At 45.3% G+C, this 17,912-nt stretch overlaps 1 protein-coding gene across 6 annotated transcripts in view; it reads right to left on the reverse strand.

The window, feature by feature from the left end:
- Nucleotides 1-17,912, reverse strand: part of FRMPD3 (FERM and PDZ domain containing 3) — a 143,264-nt gene that overhangs the window by 87,810 nt on the left and 37,542 nt on the right. Inside the window, exon 1 of one of the 6 annotated variants that reach the window (XM_079123703.1) lies at nt 2,195-2,396. The exons of the other annotated variants lie outside the window; for them this stretch is intronic. The gene's annotated coding sequence lies outside the window, so the exon portion shown is untranslated. Of the gene's footprint in view, nt 1-2,194; nt 2,397-17,912 lie in introns of those variants that run through there. 6 annotated transcript variants of the gene reach the window in all.

Here is a 17,912-nt window from a genome sequence, read left to right on the forward strand (position 1 = left end):
ATCCTCCTATGCCCACAATAGAGAGGGTCCATGTGAGGCTCTGTATGGACAGGCCATATGGGGATGGTGGGAAGTTACAAATTATCCAACTGCAGGGCCAGATGTGACCCATAGGGGCAGCCCCACAGGACTTACCACATTCGGGTTTCAGCTCACAGGGACCATGCTGTGGGGATGGGGAGGACACAGCAACATTATTACTCATGCATAGACTGCAGTTTCTACTACTGAAATCCTGGCTGAGAAACAAGCCCCTTCTCTCCCTAAGCGGGGGAAGATGGCTTTACCAGTACGCAAATTTAGCTCTAAAAACTTTTCAGAAAATAACTCCTAACAGAGGTACTCAGATAGAGCCATAATATCGGATTAACAACTCCAAGCCAGCAGACCAGACACTTGTCTAATTAATAAAACTTATAAAGCAGAACAACTTATTGATGTTATAGGCACGGCACTTAGTACGATAACAAAATCCAAATCCATGCAGAACACTCTATCTTCTCTAGAAGTCCTTTCTCTGCCAACCTTCGTTGGTGTGAAAGGGGGCTAGGTAATGGAGAGGAATAGTGCAGAGCTATGGGTAAGTACCTGGGGAGAGGGGGCTGTAGGGAAGCCAAACCTTTGCCTCACACACAAATCTGCAAAAGGGAAGTTCCAAACTGGGCTTTGGAATTACTGGATCTGGGCTGGAATCCCAATTCTGTGGCAAGTTATTTCAACTCTTAAGCCTCAGTTCCCTTATCTATACAATTGGACTCATGACAGCACCTACCTCAAAATACCTACAGGAATGTTAAATAGACCAACTGTGCTGGTGCAAAGTAAGTGTTCCATAGCCACTATTAGTATTATTGGGCACCTTCTAATAGCCCACTTGGTTTGACTTTCTCCACAGGAGGTAGTAGGGGTAAATTGAAAACTGATTAAAATCCCTTAGGGCATGGGTCCTAATTTCAGAGCTATAGAATAAAAAAGCTTTGCCATACAGAAATCAAGTTCTGTTTTACTACTTTATTAAAGCCAACATTTCATATTTCCAGAATTTATGGGGGGGTGCCAAAGTCAGACAGGACTGAAATCCTAGCTCTGCCCTTCGCTAGCTGTAGAATTTGGGGCTTGGGATCTTTTCTGCCTCAATTTTCTAATCTGTAAAATGGGAATAATAGTATCTACCTCACTGGGTTGTTGTGAAGATTAAATAAAATAATGCATATAAGCACTTAAAAGCATGTCTGCACACAGAAAACACCGAGCAAATGTGGGCTATGGTTCTTATTATTGTACACGAATTCTTATTACTGTTAGGTAAAGAGTTTGCACACATGAGTGGCTCTGGATGGAAGAACAGCTGGGAGATTGGGGCATTCTCAGAGAAAGGACTGACTTAAGATAAACTCGCCTTTGTGATCTCAGGCCTAGGTCCCTCTCCCCAGAATTTAATACAGCCAAGAAAAGAAAGAGGCAGGTAAGCTTTTGCACATTATTAATTCAACACCTAGTAGGGTGGTCATGCTTCTGAGCCCCGTGGGGTTTGAGAACGCTGAGGCATCACCTGTCCCCTTCCCTGCCCCCACAGCCGAAGGTCCCAGGAGGGCAGGCCAGCCACGGTGCCTGGGAAAGAGGAGGCGCTGGAGGAGGGCAGCTAGAAGTCCCTGGCATTTCCCATGCGCGGCTCCCCTCAGGGACCAGACCTTGCAGGCTGGCGGGGAGGGTGGGTTCGGAGCAACTGGAAGGGCTGCTCCCCAGCTTCTCGCTCTCTTCACCTCTTTTTTCCCTCCTCCCCCCACTTCCCCCACCCCAGTAGGAAAACTTCCCGCTTGCGCGGCTACTTTTCCACCTCTGTCCAAAACCTCAGCCCCGCGCATCTTGCCTTGAAATTTCCTCTTCTGCAGCACCGCAAAGGGACCCTTGGGCTGCCTGGCGACCACAACGAATTCTGGGGGGGGGGGGGGGGGGGGGTCTTTGAGGGGGATGGAGAAGGATGTGGGCTCCCAACGCAACTCCATTCATCCTCTGCAGTGATGAGCAGGTGAGCACCCAGGAGGGGGCCCACGCCAGAACTGCCCCCAAGTCACTTTGGGGGGCCGGCGAGGACCCTGACACTTGGCTGCAGATCACCCAACCCCACCGACCCCCGCTTTCTGGTCCTTTCCCAGGCGAACCCCAACCTGGCTGTTCCGAACGCGGCACTTACTGTCCAGGCTCTCTCGGGGCCGGGGCTGGGTGACAGCCCAGCCAGGGAACCCTCTTACCGTCTCCCTCTCACGCTGCCCTTAGCTGTGCCCAGCACTGACAGCAGCGGCAGCGAGCAGCGTCTGTAAGAAGAGAAAGATCACGCCTGCCTTAGAAACCCAGCCCCTGCTGTGACCAGAATTATAAAGTAGGAGACGACTGGCTCTGCCCCAGAGCCTTGGCTGAGGTGGCGAACTAGGAAGGGAACTGATAAATACCGCGTCTGCCGTCTCTCACCCTCCCGCAATCTGGCTGCCGGGGCAGTGGGCGCCCCCTGGAGGACCCCTTCCTTTGGGGACAGAGGTGTGCGGATAATCCAACTGCTGCTTGTTGAACACTTAACTAAGTGCTGGGCACTGTGCTTTACATTCATTTTGTCATTCCAACATCCTTTCCATTGTACAGAGGAGCAGAGTGAACATCTCCCTCATATACCAGCTACTGAATGATTGGTCCATGATTTGAAACTGGAGAGACATCAAATTCAAAGTACCTGACTCAAAAGCCACTTTGTGTTGCTGTGAAGCATCTTTCAAATATCTGTGTCTTCACCTTCTGTTTCCCTACTTTTCTGACTGGAATAGGGGAATAAGTGGCAACATCAGGTCAGTTTACCTGTGAAGGTTGGGTGAGGACCTGGGAGGCAGAATCCTGACTGCAGTGCTTACAGCCAGGGAGAGACCTCCTTACCATGAGAACAAATTTATTCATCTAACATTTATTATGCACCTACTATGTGCTAGGTCCCATAGAAGACAGAAAAAGGAAAGGGGGGGGGGGGAGCCTGGGTCTAGGTGGTGTTCCAGAAGGACAGCTCTCAGCCTGTGAAGTCTGGGTTATGCTAGAAGTGTCAAGAAGTGGGGGTGCTAAGGTTCTAAAGCAGTGGGCAACTAGTGTTCTCAGACACCCCTCCCAGCAGAACTGCAGGAAGCCACTAGTTGGAGACTTGGGGAAAGAAGGGGCTTGCAGAAACAAAGCGAGGAGGATCCTCTTTCCATTGGGTTGATACTGACTCCTTCCTGCTTCTGGAATGAGGATCCACAGTATTCATTTCCCTGCAAAGGGTGAGTGCAGGTCAGTCTTGTGGGGAGATTAAGCCCCCCATGGCTTCCCTATGGAGTTCCCCTAATGTTCATAACTTGGCAATGACATCTGTGAAATGGGAAAGATCTTTTACTTCTTCCTTTCTGGTCAAGATGATGAAACAACACAGCATGCTTATTCTGTTCTGATCATTTAAAAAAGAGCCCTTGCAGCTGGGCTCTTTGGTGTCTACGGTAATCCTATAACCCCAGCGACTTGGGAGGCTGAGGCAGGAGGATTGCACATTCAAGGCTGACCGCAGCTACTTAAAGAGACCCTGTCTCAAAATGAAAATTAAAAGGGCTGGGGATGTAGCTCAGTGATAAAAATCCTCAGCCCCCACTCAATTCCCAGTACCAAAAAAACAAAGGCCCTTGTAGAACTTGCATTCCATCTTGCCTTGCCCTTGCTTATACATTCAATCATAAATGTACCAAATATTTATAAGCATCTACTTTCTTCCAGGCACTGTGCTAGGGACAGCATACATCCACAGAACTGTGGGGGAGTCCACATCAGAGGTGGAAAGATCAAAGGGCTGGAAGTTAGAAAACATTTGAAGTCCTATTCTTTCACTAAATAGCTGTGTGACCCTGGATGAGTCATATGTCCTTTCAGGACCTCAGTTTTCTTGTTGGTCAAACAGGGATAATAACACTTTCCAGTCCTAATCTATGGGGGTGTATGAGAGGCCCAATGGAGATAATGGATGTGAGGGAGCTTTGAAAAGTATAAAGCCATTAGACAAATGTCAGTGATTAGTCTGTCTCCAAGGTGGGAGGGGGCTTCTGGGAAGTAAAGCTTAAAAGAAATCCTGGCTGACTCTCCCAAATTGATCGCACCGAAGCCCATCTTCTCCAAATCACTGAGCCTGCATCTGGGCTGGAGTCCCTGCTCTGTGAAATATCATTCTCCCTCAGTGATGCCTGTGACACACAGGTTAGTGATGACCTGGCCTTAAGCCGGGGAGATTGTTTTTGAAACTTGAATGGGACTAGCTGTACAGTCTTGGCTCCAGGTCTCTGATTTCTGGCAGTAGCAGCTTCCTCCTTCCACCTGAGCCTATCTATCTCCAGGACTGAGGCCCCCAGAGACTCTCCCTTCAGGAAGCACAGGGTTCATGTCAGACAGCAGAGGGTGGTCATGAGAAAGCCATGAGTGATTCTGTGTTCTGCCCCAATAGCTGAGATCCACCAAAGAAGTAGTGAAGACTGGGAGAGACTAGCTCGCTCAGCTTGCCCCTACAAGTCACCCCAAATATATCTACAATCTAAATTACAATATAATCATCCCTCTGTATCAGCAAGCCATTGATTCCAGGACATCCTCCAAAATCCAAGGATGCTCAAAGTTCCTTATATAAAATAGTGTAGTATTTCTATATAACCTAAGCACATCCTCCCATATACTTTAAGTGTTCTCTAGATTACTTAAAATACCTAATGCAACACAAAAGCTCTGTACATAGTTTGTTATACTATATTGCTTAGGGAATAATGATGAGGACAAAAGTCTATACATGTTCAAAACAAACATGATTTTCTTTGAAGTATTTTTTTGTACAGGGGATCAGGGGATTGAACCCAGGGGTGACTAATCACTGGACCATATCCCCAGCTATTTTTATTTATTTTGAGACAGGGTCTTGCTAAGTTGCTGAGGGCCTCGCTAAGTTGCTGAGTCTGGCCTTGAACTTGTGATCCTTCTGCCTCAGGCTCTGAAGCTGCTGGGATTATAGGTGTGTGCCACTATGCCCAGCTCTTTGGAATATTTTTGATCCAGAGTTGTTGGATCTCAGAATTCAGAACCCAAGATAGGATCAACTGTAGTATGTTTGCTATGCAAACACAGCTTCAAGATAGGTTCCCAAAGAACCAGATGCACTCTTCTCCACCCCTTACTCCTCCAAACAAACACGCACTCTAAGGAAACAGGGTCTTGCTAGGAAAAACCAGTTTCCAGACAAATTCACTAGCCTCCTACTTCCCTTTTCCCTTCTCACAAGATTGTCACACTGAACTCCCTTGGATATAAAAATGCTAGAACTGATGGAGGAACAGGGAAGGTTCAGGAACCTGGGGACCACAGCCAAGCCCTGATCTATACTGCACAGCCCTGGAACAGAACTTGAATGGAAATCAGAGAGAGTGACAGAAAGCACCCTAGCATTGGGCCAGGGTACCAACAGCCAGCAGGTTCCTAAGGAAGGCACAGAACAGATTTTGTACCCAGCCTTCCTTGGCAGCCTCAGAACCCATCCATCCCTCTTGTGGCTCAGGCTCCTCTCGATGTCTTCATAGGTTCCCTTGTCACATCCATCTCACCCAGGCTGCGCCTCTTAATAAAGTGCCCCCGCAGCCACTCCAGACAGCTTGATGTTATCCTTCACTCTCCCGTCTTTCTTCCCAGCATGGGCCACACAGCAGTGATTCAGGCCTCCTGGGACACAATACAGTCTCCTGGGGAAACATTTCCTGAGTACCCAAGCCAGGGCTCGATGGAAGCTTTGGGTGTGAGTGGATCAAATACTCCTTCCTACCTTGACCCATCATGGTGGCCTAAGCCCTGGATTCAGATCCTTGCTCCAAGTTCCCATCCTTCCCTGAGTTCCCATCCTTTCTTGGCCTTGCATCTTCTTTTCTAGACCAGCAGCTGCTGCTTTCTCCCAAATGTATAACGTGGATCTAATTTGCAAAACCTTTCTCTTGCTGATTGTCAGTAAATCCCCCATTTTTATCCCCCTGAAAGAGTAGAAAGCCTCAAGATCCAAAGGCATGAATCACTCATGGTAAAATTCCAGGCACAATGACAGGCAATCGAGGAGATACATTTGATCACATCATGTTTACCTATGTGTAAGGCTGGCCCTGAGGATAGTCTGGCATTTTCCCTCAAATATAATGAAGACTTGGGATAATAGCAAAGAAGGCAATAAAAATACATCAGGCTGGGAGCAGGGACAGCTTGCTGCTTACCCCAGCTCTGGCACTAATTAGACATATGGTCCTACACTTCTCCTTTCTAGGCCTCAGTTTCCCCATATGTCAAAAGAACACTAGATTAGCTGATTTCCAGGGTTCACATTCTGAGCTCTCTAGCAATGAAACAGACTGATGTTCCTTCAAGAATGCACACCGATTCCAGGACACTGGGCATGGCATTTTGCATGCATGGGAGTCAGACATAGGGTTGGCACTATGGGTATGAGCCTGGCATTGCTATTTAACAGTGTAGCCAGTAGCTGACTAATTCTATGTATTGGGTGCAAAGGGAGAATTTGTTCCTTTGCCCCTACCCTGTCTTTCAGACAGGACCCCTCAGGTTTTTCAGTTGTAGCTATCTGCCTATGAATCCCTTATGCTCCCCAGGACTGATTCCATCTGCCCTGGGATCAGGGTCGACATCTCCCCATGGAACACCTGTACCAACATCCTGCTTGTTCAAATCTTACATTCCTTCCTTAGTGATGGCTAAATAGATGTTTCCTCAAGCCTCTCGGAGTGCCTGCAAATATCCTGGTACTCCCTGCTCACTTCTGATTCAGAAACTAATGGGTTATTAATGTCTGGCACATTAGGGACCCTCTAGAACACTGTTCCAGTTTTAGGGACTATTCTTCCAACTGGTCAGTGCCCCTGCCACATAGGCAATAGAGTACTTTTAATATTGTCTAGGATTCTACTCTAATTCAATGTCCCCCCAACTTCAGAGTTCACTTCTCTCTGGAGATTCATTGAGAGCGTCTCTGAACTGAGGTATGCCTGACTCCCTACCTTTGAGTCAGGTGGGTCTCTAGTGTTTCACAGAATGAAGAAAAAAAGGCAGCTGGGGTGTGGGGAAGAGACTGGCTCTGTAGTTAGTATCGGCTGCCCATGTGACCCTCGGCCCTGTGGTCTACATCCAGTTGAAGTTGGAAGGACAGTCCTTCCTGCCACTGACCCCCTAATATACATATACTGGTTCCCTCCCCCTAGGGATGGCAGGTGTTCTCATTTGCTCCCCAGATCCACTTGGGGTACTTGCCGCTGTTTTCTTTCCCTCCTTTCTCTCCCTCCTTCATGCCTAATCAGTTCTCTTCTGCCCATAGCCAGAGCAAGTCTCTCTGGCACTCAAAATCCCCCTCACTTGTTCTCTCTCCTTCCTCCCTCTGTTATCCCACTTCCTTCTCCCTGCCAAGTCCTAGCTGCTCCAATGGGTGCTTTGCCCCTGTGGTGCGAATGTTCTGTTCTCGCTGGGCCTGGTATTAATTTGCTCTCATTTGTGAGCTGCTTTGTTAACGTGCGTGGCCTTTTCTCAATGTGTAATGCTGCTCCCTGCTGCCTCTGTTGCCTCCCCACCCACACTCTCCTTAACCTTGTAATAACAGGTCCTCCCTTGTGGATAGCGGGGCTGGGCTTTTGCAAAGCACTTTCTTATGCATGATGTAGTAGTTCACTACATCCTCACAACCACCCAAGGAAAAGAATGGAGCACGATTACTGATGTGCAGTATAGCTACTGTGTGCCAGTCAAGCAGGCCTAGACCCACAGTTCTTTCCCACAGTACCCCACTTGCTTGCACCATTCATTTTCTGCAATGCCCTCTGCAGCCTTGTTTCGGTCCCCAAAAGAGCGTACATGTGCACATATGCACATAGGCAATTTGGCTTATGATTGTGTCAGGGGTCAAAGAACTTCTGAGGGACAGGTCCATGAACCTTTGTTTTTCCTTTGTGGTACTGGGAATCAAACCCATGGGTGCTCTACCACTGAGCTCCATCCCCACACCTTTAAAAAATTATTTTGAGAAAGGGTCTCACAAAGTTGCTGGGACTGGCCTTGAACTTGTAATCCTCCTGCCTCAGCTTTGTGAGTTGCTGGGATTATAGGGGTCCACAACTATATCTGGCTGCATCAGTATTTTTTAAAAGCTCCTCAGGTGATTCCAATGTATAGTCAGAGGTGAGACCCCTGATGTAAAAAACAAATAGACATAAGAGTTGGCTTAAAAGCCACCAGCTTTCTTAAAAACCTTGGGCATCCCCAGTAAGAACTTACTGAGGTAGGGTGGACGTGAACTATGGCCTAGGTTACATGCCTCAGTTTCCTCCACTCTGCCTGATGAGAATTATTCTGCAGGACTTCTCAGTCCATCCTCATCCTTGGACAGTCTTTGCAAATCAGACAGCACTGTGTGTGTGAGAGGGTACAAAGAAAGGAAAACACCCCTCTCCCCATATATATATATGCTTGCCAATTGTCTAAGTTTATCTTCAGTATCTTCTGCCTGCAAGGGTGGAGCTAAATTCCCCTGGTTAAGGCATGGCATTTATCTGGAGGTGAAGGGTAGAGATTTTCCTGTCAATCAACTAGAAAGAAATGCTCCTCAGATAAGAGATTGAAACTCCTAGGAATAATAATCATCCTAATAGCTACCATGTATTTATCACTTACTCTGTGACAGGCATTCCAGTTACATGACCTCATTTAGTTTTCATAATCACCTTCTGAAGTAAGTATTGGTATTGTCCCTACTCTACATATTAGAAAACTGAGGCTTAATTGGTTAAGGTACTTTAACCAAGGGTCATCCAGCTAGCTAAGCAAGAGTGTTTGGTTTGGCCGGCATAGTGTTTTCGAGTAATTTTCATTGTTAAAATATTAAAATCCTCAGATTTCATGTAAGAATCCCTGTTTCTGGCTTCCCTTGAAAAATCCTGTCTGACAACCCTGGTGCTTAAGGGTCCAACAATTATCTGCTGGAACTAAGTAGCAGTGCCACCTTTGGATGAGGGTTGGGCTTTCTAGGTTACCCCAGTCTCCACTTCTCTACCTATACTGCCATTACAGGGCGAAGTGTCAGTTGTCATTTAATATTGTACTTGTACCACTGTGTTGCTGTTGTTTTTACTAAAAGAATAATAAAGAGGAAAATGGGATGTTTCTTGAGCTTCACATCTGATCTTCCCCTAGTGAGTATACTGATTCACTTGGGTCTGGACCCATAGGCATCTGGGTTTAGGATCCTTCCACTCTCCTCCCCATGGTGAAAAGAGAAGCTAAGCACCCCTGTCCTGGGTTCTCAGTGGTTGGGAGAGCACACTTGAGGGTTGTTACAGTTAGAGATAGCCTCTGGCACTCAGAGGCAGATCAGGCATTGGGAGGAAAGAACAGGCCCCCTAGAGGACCCTAGCAATGTAAGATGACTGAGTTTTACCTTCTAAGACTGATTGTCCAGTCGGGCTTCCTGATCCTCATTTGTGAAATAGATCCAGAAACAACAATATTTCTTATTATTATTATTAGACTACTGACATGTCTACTTCAGGGGGTTATTATGAGAATTAAAAGAGTGTATACAGTAGGCTAGGCTGGGGTTGTGATTCAGTGGTAGAGCACTTGCCTAGCATGTGTGAGGCACTGGGTTCCATTCTCAGAACGATATGCAAATAAATAAATAAAATAAAGGTCCCAGAAAAGGAGTATATATAGGGGCCGGGGAAGTAGCTCAGTCAGTGCTTGCCTGGCGTGTGTGAGGCACTGGGTTCCATCCTCAGCACCACATAAAAACAAATAAAATAAAGGTATTGTGTTCATCTACAACTAAAACGTGTATATTTTTAAAAAGAGAGTATAAATATGTATATGTATATGTACATGTGTGTATATGTATATGTGTGTGTGTGTGTGTGTGTGTATGCACATGTATTTGTAACAACGGCTGGCTCCAAGGGAGAGTTCAACAAATGTTAGCTATTCTTATTACTATTACTCTCCATGTTGATTTCCCTTTTGTCATCCCTTAGCCTTTAACACATGGTTTATCTGAAAGTTTCAGCAGGATGTAGAGACTATTGTGGAGCATTACATAGCCCCAAAGATGGGTCAGTGTTACAGGGGAAGGGAAATCTCACAGATGCTTTCTCCTGCTGCAACAGTCTCCTCCTAGGGTCAACCATGGACGTTCTGGGTGAGGGAAAATGGCATTTGCTACTCTAGGAAGAAGGCAGTCTTGCCTTTCATGGAGACAACACAAGGTTCTTTTTCATACTTCACACTTTGCCATACTTGAGGTTCCTTTACCCAGAATGCCTTCTTCTGCCTTGTCTACCTGGCAACCTCCAACTTACCTTTCTGGACTCAGTTTGAGTCACCTTATCTGGGAAACCCTCTCTGAACCTCACCTGTCTCCCTAGGCACAGTTAGTTTAAAAGTCTATCCTCCATTAGAACGTGCATTTTCTGAGGGCAGACAGGACCTCTGTTTGGTTATCATATCTCCAGAGCCTGGCATAGGAACAGGTGCTCAGTAAATCGTCTTTGAATGAACTGGGAGGAGGGGCTGTGGAGACAGGAAGGGAAGGGTTTCCAGGACATGCAAGCAGTCAGATTTCTAGGGCTTTCAAACTCCCAGGAGCCCCCTAACTCTGCTTCTGCCTGGCATCCCAAGTTCTTCCAACTGACATAAGTTGTGTCCCTCCCAGAACTATTCTAAGGCTCTCCTTAGAATGGAGACACCAACTCCATTCTAACACAGAACTGTTTGGGGAGCTTTTCCCAAATATCAGTAGGGAGCCCTTGAACAGACCCTTACTGTGATGGAGGCACGTGCTTCTCCCACCCTAGGATTTTCAGAGTGCCCTCAAAGCAATGAGACTGTCCTGGAGATCCCTTCTTAGTAGCAAACTTGGATGTTGTATGTCTCCATTCCCTTCAGGCCCTGCTCTCACACTAGGTCTTCTTTCCCAGAAAACATATTTGGATCCTACATGCCTCCACCCAAGGGAAATTTACAGCACTGGATGCTAGCTGGGGAGTGATTTCTGGGTAAGTGGGGTTCCAGCACCCCTTCAGTCATACCCTACAGCCTTGCCCCTAAATCAGGAAGGGATTTTATCCTGAAATTTTTGTAACAGCCTTGTGGAAGAGCAGGGTAATACAGTTGGGTGAGGTATGTATCACCAACCCTGTCACCTCTGTTAACAATAACATGGAGTACCCCTGGAGTCCTCTTGGCCCTGCTCAGCAGTCTTCCTTCTTAGCCTACTGCCTCGTGTTGTCCTGATCACCATCTCCTAACTCAAGGCAACTTCCCTATACTATTTCCTGTACATGATCACAGTTCCTTTGCCTGTAGCAGTCTGACTGCATGAAAAAACAACTTGAGAGCCATTAACAGGAAAGTACATCTTTCCAAAAACCAAATGGTTCTGAGGCATTAATGGACACCTTTACAGATCCTATCTCAGGAGGAGCTAATGTCTCCTCGTAAGCTGGCTGGCACTGGGCCAAGAAGCACTCGGCACAGTAGCCCTCCAACTTTGAAAACACATGCCTTAGGACCCAGGGTGTGCCAGAAGTGCCAGGTGAGACTGGGGATCAGTGAGAAGACCTAGGAGCAGTGAGTTCCCATAGAATGCCAATCCCAATGATCCATGGGCATGCACACACACACATCCAGAAACACAGGCGGGGCTACACTTTGGCACAAAAACACCACCCACACTCTTTCTATAAGACCCACATGTGATTTGCCAACAAATTGCAAATTAACCTCCTAGTGAACAGATTAATGGTATTCATGGTAATTTACACTCCAAGTTTCATAGCAACAGACTTGGAGCATTCTGGTTGCATAAGAATTCAAGGATTTTTAAGTTCCTGGAGACATTGTAGTAATTAACCTGATAAGCCTATTCAAATTAGTTCCAATTTGACACTGTCATTTTTGAATCCAATATCCAGGGTATTGGCCCAGAAGGTTGCCAGTCCCTGCTCCAGATCTTTGACTCGATGTGCTAAGCTGACAGATGTCAATCTGCATTTGTCTATGCAAATGAGGCTTCAGAGCAGAACTCCCCATGGGCCCCCAAAAGGGACTGGACAATTACAAATAGTTCGCTGCATGGTGTGAAGAATGAAGTCAAGGCTTCTGGGAGAAATGAGTATGGGTCTCAGTCAATCTGGACAAGACTGAAAGAGCTATCTTTTTAAGGTATTCAGTTTGAGGACACAAATTCCTGACGTGCACAGGAGTTTGGGCTTACCACCTGAAGGTCATGACGAAGTGGCCTCTTTGTGGCATATTGTCAAGTGCCACTAAAGTTTTTTTTTTTTCCAGAAAGATCAGCTTCCTAAAATAAACCCAAAAGCTGGGGTTCCCAGCTTCTTCCTTGGGAAGGTGAGATTTAATTGGCTCTATTGCCCAATTCAAGCAAAAATCACAGAATGTACTCAAGTCCCTCATCAAATCAATCAGCCTATGAGCACAGCTTGTGTGCGCTCTCCTCAGTGGACTAGTTCCTGTCTAATAATGTGTAGCCTCAGGGGGTTGACCACTCCCCCAACCCCCACACTGAGCTCCATCCTTGACCTCCTTCTTGTTTGATCTCTTGAACCACCAGGGCTCACTGAGTTCCCTGGTTAATCCACCCTGTGCTTCACGATCTGCAGGGCACAACCATGAAATACAGAGAGGAGAGCATCCTTGCCTACTGGCTACCCACTCCTGCTATCCAGTGCAATTCTCCCCAGGACCTCAGGTGGTTGTTCTTTGAGATGCAGCCTGCAGAACAGCTTTCTTGAGTTTTCATTTGAGGTAGGAGGCTAGCAGGGAAATACTGCAGAGAAATTGTTCAGGTTATCCAGAGCAGACCCAACCTCCCACTAATGGGCTACCACCTAGAATTCAGAATTCTTACTGAAATGCAAAGCTCTATAGAGTGATGATCAGAGGAGGCTCACCATGCTTGAAGAACTAACACTCCAAGGCGAGAAGACACTTGAAACTTATTCAGTACTACTTATCTTTCCATTCAGTAATAACTATCTTTCTGTCTTCCTCTGCAAACTTTAGCTAAGTCAGGATTTCAAAGGAAGGCCTCCCATGCAGCTGCTGGCTTCCTCTCTGAATGCATCCATCTAGGCATTGTTCTAACATGATGACATTCTTGCTCTGGTCTCCCTTCCCATTCTTACCATGCTAATGCCCCTACCCACCCTGGGTCCAATCCATCTTCTTTGAATGCCAACAACACTTAGTGTCTGCTGCACTGGCTCACAGTACAGCAGATCCAGGCCTCCTTGAGTACCAAAAGAGGAATGCAAATCCATATACCTGTAAGCATTGCCTGAGGACACAATAACCCATGATGATGATGATGATGATGATGATGATGATGATGATGAAAACAGTTCCCAATGTGAGAAGCATTTACTACATGCCAGTCACTTTACATGAGTTCTACATGTAGTATCTCACTGAATCTTCATTTGCACTGAGCCATATTCGACACTTTTGTTAGACCCCCCCCCTTTGCAGACAAGGACTCTGAAGCAACGGTTTAAGCAACTTGCTCAAGATGGCACACGTAATTATTTGCAGCAGTGGGAAAGAAACCCTAGCTGACAGACATCAGAGACTATGCATTTAAGCATTTGTCCTGAAACATCTCATGAATACATGTATCACTGTTTTCCAAATGTTAGGCAGATGTCATAATGATTAACAAAATCCATATTCATTTTAAACATGATTACATTGAGATTGATTTGTGGTCATGTGTTTTGCAATCAATGGACACAAAGAGTAAAATTGCTGTCGAGAACCATCTGGAATATGGGTTCTTGGTTTTTGCCAGATTGGGAACCATAGGCATTTTATGCACAGAGTGCTACCATTTCATGTCTTCCAGGACCCATGAAGTCAAAAATTCTCTCATGTACTCAACTTCTATTTCATCTCTAAGTCCTGTGTATCTCAGTATAAATGACAGGGATGGGGAGCTGTGTCAAATGCTACCTTCATATTCAATCATTCAAGTATTTACTGAGATCCTACAACATGCCAGAATCTTCTAGAGATTTCTTTCCTTTTTTTTTTTTTGCGGTGCTGGGGATCGAACCCAGGGCCTTGTGCTTGCAAGGCAAGCACTCTACCGACTGAGCTATCTCCCCAACCCCCAGAATGTTCTAGATACCAGGAATACTGCAGATAAAAATGCCTTTCCTTGAGGAGCTTGCATTTTAGTGAGAAAACACAGCCAATAAAAAAATTAACAGGTAAAATTATATGATAGTTTAGAAAATAAATGCTTTGAATAAAAATAAAGCAAGGAAAAGGAATACAGGTTTGGAGATGAGTGGCCGCAATTTTAAATAGGGTGGTTAGGGAAGGTGCCACTTAGTGACAACTGAGCAAAGCATTGAAGGAAGAGAGGAAGTGAGCCACATTGCTGTAGGGGGAAGAGTGTGCCAGGCACAAGGAACAGCATTCACAGAGACCCAGGGATGGAGTGTGCCTGGGTTAACCAAGGACTATGAAGAAGGTCAGCATTGTTGGAAGGGTTTGTAGCAAAGTACGTGAACATTTTTACATAGAGGCAGATTCAGGAGTGGGATCTGTGGGCCACCTCAATCTTACTGCTCACAGGGCTAGCCCTAGGTAAAATTAGGAGGCAAATGCAGGTGTCTTCTAATCTTCAAGTCTGTAGTCATTCCTTCTGTCTCCTAAGGATGATCTCTGCCATCAAAGCCAGTCCCCCAATCAGAGGAATAAAGAGTACAACCTGGGAGTTCCACAGACTGGTGCTTGCCTCCAGGTTCTGCCTCTTACTGGCAGTGTGACCCTCTTTGGATAAGTTACTTACTTTGCTGAGCCTCAAATTTCTTATCTGTAAATGAAGATAGTAAGGTATTTTGAGGATTAAATGAGATAATACAACCCACTGCCAAGCACAATGCCTGGCACACAGTAAATGCCCAAGAAATGGTAATTGCTATTATTCATTTATACCCAGGTATAAATTCCAGTGCATCTGGTATGCTGAAAGGCCTATGTATCTCTTGTGAGGAAAAGTCTTGAATATCCTAACTGTGGATTGTCAGTAGAGAGAAAAAAAATTCAAGTAGAATTACTATTGCGGGAAGTTTCCTGAACATTTAACACTGTGAATGGATATTGATACCGAGAAACTTTAGGAACCACTGCCATCAAGTTACCATTTCCAGGTGGGTTTGTATTTGGTTTTACTGATGGGCCTCTGAACTGTGGCATTTCCAGCATCATTGAGCTGATGAGAAATTCAAAGGAAGCTTTGAATCCCCTGATCCACTGTGAGGAGGTTTTGCCAGTCTCTTCCCTTTTCACTCTGTTGCTTCTGTTTCAATGGGAGTGAGAGAGAGAGGCTAGAAGCGCCATTCTAAACCACACCAGGTAGCCTCTGGGGCTGGCCCTAGAGGCCCAATGGGATAGGCTTCCTTACTTTCAGACATTTCTAGGTAACATCCTGCTGGCTCATCTCACCTCCTCTACTTGCACTCTGAACAGACAATCCTGGTCAGCCACAAAAAGTGACCATTGAGATGGTACCTGGTGATAAACTCCATGAAACCTTACTGAGAGCTTTGCCTGTATCCTAGTCAGAGTTTGGGTATGGCAACACCTTACAGTCCAGAAAAGTTGCATCCTGGACAAGTTTCTTGCAAATCGAAATTTCACATAACAAAGCCTATTTTCCCTTTAACTTTTAGCATTTTGAGATGTGTTCCTCCACGGGGGTAAAAAAAAATAGGGCCCCGAGACTTAATAAAACTCATGTTTATGAATGCAACACAGCAACACACTTGAAAATCACAAATATGAATGGAAAAAATGCGAATTTTCTTATAAAATATTAACAATGCCCCCAAATGAGTTGCAAGATCTGAATACAAAATGCAAGTGTTATTTTGATGTTTGGCACAATAGCTTAAAGGCCTAAAAGAAAAACAACGACAGCTTAACTGAACAGAACACACCGGACTGAAAAGTTGCTGGCTTCTATGAAATTGCATTTATAATGTTCTACAGCAGGGGACCACAGAACATTCCTCCGATGCTCAGATCTTGAGATCTAGTACTCTGGAGAAGCTTCTGGGTTTAAGGAATGTACAGGTTGATTTGGGCCAGAGAACAGACCAAGAAGCACAGCCGTGGCACTGCTTAAAAAGGCCCCAGGAAATGAGTTAATTGGGAGCAAGGGGGTATGGGAAGATTTTCCAGTAACACAAGATACAGAAGACTTGAAACTTCTGTAAAATGAGCCTTTAGGTAATATATAATGAACCACTCCCCCAATTTCTAAATGTTGCTTTGCCTAAAGTTTTTCTATGGTATCTCCAAACAATAAAAATTTCTGCTGGGGGCAGTGGCACGTGCCTATAATCTCAGTAACTCTGGAGGCTGAGGCAGGAGGATCCCCAGTTCAAGCCCAGCCTGGGCAACTTTGTGAGACCCTGTCTCAAAATAAAAATTAAAAAGTGCTGGGGAGGTAGCTCAGTGGTAAAGTGCTCCTGGGATCAATTCCCAGTACTGAAACAAATAATTAATTAAATAAAAATTTATTTTATCCACAATTTTATTGGTGCACTATAGTTGTACATAATGGTGGGATTTCTTGTTACACATTCATATATGCACACCATATAACAATATAATCTGGCCAATATCAGTCCGTAGTATTCCCCTTTTCCTTCCCTCTTCCCTTCCCCTATTCTATTGATCTCTTTGATTTTCATGAGATTCTCCCACCTTTCTTTTCCTTTTTCCTCTCTAGCTTCCACATATGAGAAAAAACATATGTCTCTGACTTTCTGAGTTTGGCTTTAAATAAACACTTCTGTGAAGGGCTTTGTAGCCTTGGCATTTCCCCAAAGTATGTTCCAGGGAACACTGGTCCCATAGAGGCCAGATAAAGGGATGCCATGGACAAAAAATTTTGAAAAGTGCTGTGCACTCTAAATTGGTACTTCTCAACATTTAATGTGCATACAAATCACTTGAGGATCTTGTCATAATGCCATTGTAAATCAGAAAGTCCAGGGTGGAGGCTTGAAATTCTGCATGTCTAACGAGCTCCCAGGTGATGCCTATGCTGGCAATACTGGACCACACTTGGGATGGCAAGGCTCAAAGTGTCCTCTTGGAGACGCATTATTCTCATTAGTATATTAAGGGCTCTGCAAAATCCTGTAGTCAAATATTGCTTCTCTAACCCAGTATTTGTCAAAGTCATTTGTACCCCAAAAACTTTTTCTCCCCCTGGCACCTATTAATCCTTCACACTTGGGGTACCATAGAAACCAATTTGGGAAATGCTATTCAAGCTAACACTACACCTGGTGTGACTTCACATCATCTGAAATGTACAGTTTGGGTCATGGCCATAGACTGCATCTATAGCTAGTTAATAGTTCTTCAGAGACAAACTGGTTTTCAAAGCTCATGGACAGCAAAATACCATAAAACTCTATTTACCATCCTGCCATACTCAGTACTTTCCAAAGTGCTTTACAGCCTTAATGTGGCTTAAGCTGAAATGAAAGCAGAGGAAAGTGAAGAGATTCAGAGCAGAGAGGAGCTGGCATTTTCAAAAGAGGGATGAAAAGAGATGATGGGTAAATAACACTGAAACTATACAGGCAGTACAGGACCCAGTTTAGCTGGGGCAAGGAGAAAGAAGGAGGCATCAATAAGAGATGCTAGTGGGCGGGGTGTACTGGGGAGTGTAATGAAGAGAGGATATTTAGTTGATAAAGCTCTATCAAATGTGGAGGAAGAAAACAAAAAGAGAAGAGTCA

The sequence above is a fragment of the Sciurus vulgaris genome (assembly GCF_902686455.1).
Source record: "Sciurus vulgaris genome assembly, chromosome: X".
Taxonomy (NCBI): domain Eukaryota; kingdom Metazoa; phylum Chordata; class Mammalia; order Rodentia; family Sciuridae; genus Sciurus; species Sciurus vulgaris.